The sequence below is a fragment of the Eptatretus burgeri genome, unplaced genomic scaffold, assembly GCF_056783735.1.
Source record: "Eptatretus burgeri isolate ZD-2024b unplaced genomic scaffold, Ebu_testis_v1 Ebu_testis_scaffold_616, whole genome shotgun sequence".
Taxonomy (NCBI): Eukaryota; Metazoa; Chordata; class Myxini; order Myxiniformes; family Myxinidae; genus Eptatretus; species Eptatretus burgeri.
Window position 1 is genome coordinate 1 of NW_028222565.1, and position 2382 is coordinate 2382.

At 47.3% G+C, this 2382-nt stretch overlaps 1 long non-coding RNA gene across 3 annotated transcripts; it reads right to left on the reverse strand.

Moving 5' to 3' along the window:
* Window positions 1-7: 7 nt before the first annotated feature.
* On the reverse strand, window positions 8-2134 carry LOC147007126 (uncharacterized). 3 transcript variants are annotated; one of them, XR_015054383.1, is made up of 4 exons: window positions 1807-2132; window positions 1696-1738; window positions 1480-1632; window positions 8-1304 (listed from the first exon to the last, which is right to left on the reverse strand). It is a non-coding gene; the product is annotated as an uncharacterized LOC147007126 (long non-coding RNA). The 3 variants fall into 3 exon arrangements; XR_015054381.1 differs by having other exon boundaries at window positions 1480-1738; window positions 1807-2134; XR_015054382.1 differs by having other exon boundaries at window positions 1696-2130.
* Between the last annotated feature and the right edge of the window lie 248 nt (window positions 2135-2382).

The window sequence follows — 2382 nt, forward strand, 5'->3', positions numbered from 1 at the left end:
CCTGGTGATAAGCGAGCACACGAACCCTTGTCGACACTTGATAGAAACCTCAGGAAAGCAGATAATGCTCCTCTCCATATACTTGCTGAAACGCATGAGAAGAAGGAGATACCAACGAGTGATCCCATTAAGTATGCTCGTCGATGCCATGACTTTGGTGCAAACCATCGGTAAACCAGCTGTTACGTTTGATGACCTTGCCGATTGTTATTGGCTCGTCAACAAATCTTCGACATATGAAATTCTTACTTATTAGAAGTGCGGTGCAATTCCCGCTCCTCGGGCATGCACTGGCTTGCAACAATACGGAATGGAACTTCGATAGAGAAGCAAGGCCACAAGCTTGCAATATGCACGCATCATGTCGTTTGCGACGTGCGAGATCGAGCTAAAGCATGGATGCGGTATGGGCACAAGATTGCGCAATGCCCAAATGTACAGCGATGTTTTGGTACCGTTTGAGATTTCATGACGACAATCAACTCTCTTCAAGAGCTGCAAGTTTTTTTAGAGATAACAATTGTTTTGGAAAACGTAATAAATGGGTTAATATGTGACGACATTTTTTTCTTCAGCAAACATTAAGACTGCCCTGGTATTATTTTGCTGCAAGTTAGTCGGTAGATGACTGAATAACTGACGGGAGTGTTCTGTGATTACGAGTTGTGAGGTGCGAGGTTGCTCGCGTTAAAAGCGCTGAAATTTGATCTGTAAGTGTCGTGAGAAATCGTAATTTAAACATGTATTCTGATTTTTATGAACTGCGATGCGATTCACCATCAATTAAAAATCTGTTTAGGTGGCCGAGACGGACCACAAAAAAAATATTTAACGTGACCCCTGTTATGTCAGAGGTAGTGAACGAAACTCGAAAAGTAAGCCATTTTGGAGCGTTTGTCCCATGGCCTAAGTGTGTCTGGGTTGATACTGACGGTGCATCACGGTTGTAGCTGTAAACCTTTTGGGGTAAATGGACTTCAAAATTGACCCCATGGCTCCAAATCTAAGGAGGTTAATATCTACTGTCATAATTATCTGCCCTATTCTGTGCTTTTCAGATACCGTTAAACCTCTGCCTATATATAATGACCTCATGGCAACACAATGACCATCCACACCATCACAACTACGATGCCCCTCTCGATACTCGCCTGCATATCCTCCTCCTTCACACATGGGTTTCGGATGAGGATGTCCAGAGCGAGAGCATGTTCCGGAGCATAGAACCCTCTCACAATGTACTTCACGAGTCGTTTCAGTGCGGCAGGAACCTCTGTCAATGCCTTGGAGTCTGACATGAAGACCTGAAAGCAAAGGTGATACAGACGAGTTGTGACAGTTGGTCACGTCAGATGTTGTACGTTATGGAACAGCGTCCATTTAACGGTAAGGCACAGGATTCTTCACGTCCTCTAATCTCAATTTTGTATTCCATTTGCAGAATAATGTACATGATGGAAGCAGTAGAACACAAATTACAAGCAAATAATCAGGTCCACATTCTGGATACGAATGCTGCACACCCCACCTGACATAACACACCACACACACCACTCTTCTCTCGACACACATGTCACTCTTCTCCACACACACACACACAAACACGCCACCCTTCTCTACACACACACGCCACTCTTCTCTACACACACACGCGCACACACACACACACACACACACACACACACACACACACACACACACACACACACACACACACACACACACGCCACTCTTCTCTCTACACACACACACACACACACACACACACACACACACACACACACACACACACACACACACACACACACACACACACACACACACACACACACACACACGCCACCCTTCTCAACACACACACGCCACTCTTCTCTCCACACACACACACACACGCCACTCTTCTCTCCACACACGCCAGTCTTCTCTACACACACACACGCCACTCTTCTCGACACACACACACGCCACTCTTCTCTACACACACACACACACGCCACTCTTCTCTACACACACACACGCCACTCTTCTCTCCACAAACACGCCACTCTTCTCTACACAAACACGCCACCCTTCTCCACACACAAACACGCCACCCTTCTCCACACACAAACACGCCACCCTTCTCCACACACAAACACGCCACCCTTCTCCACACACAAACACGCCACTGTTGTCTACACACACACACACACGCCACTCTTCGCCACACACAAACACGCCGCCCTTCTCCACACAGAAACGCGCCACCCTTTTCCACACACAAACACGCCACTCTTCTCTACACAAACACGCCACCCTACTGCACACACACACACGCCACCCTTCTCCACACACACACACGCCACTCTTCTCCACACACACACACGCCACTCTTCTCCACAC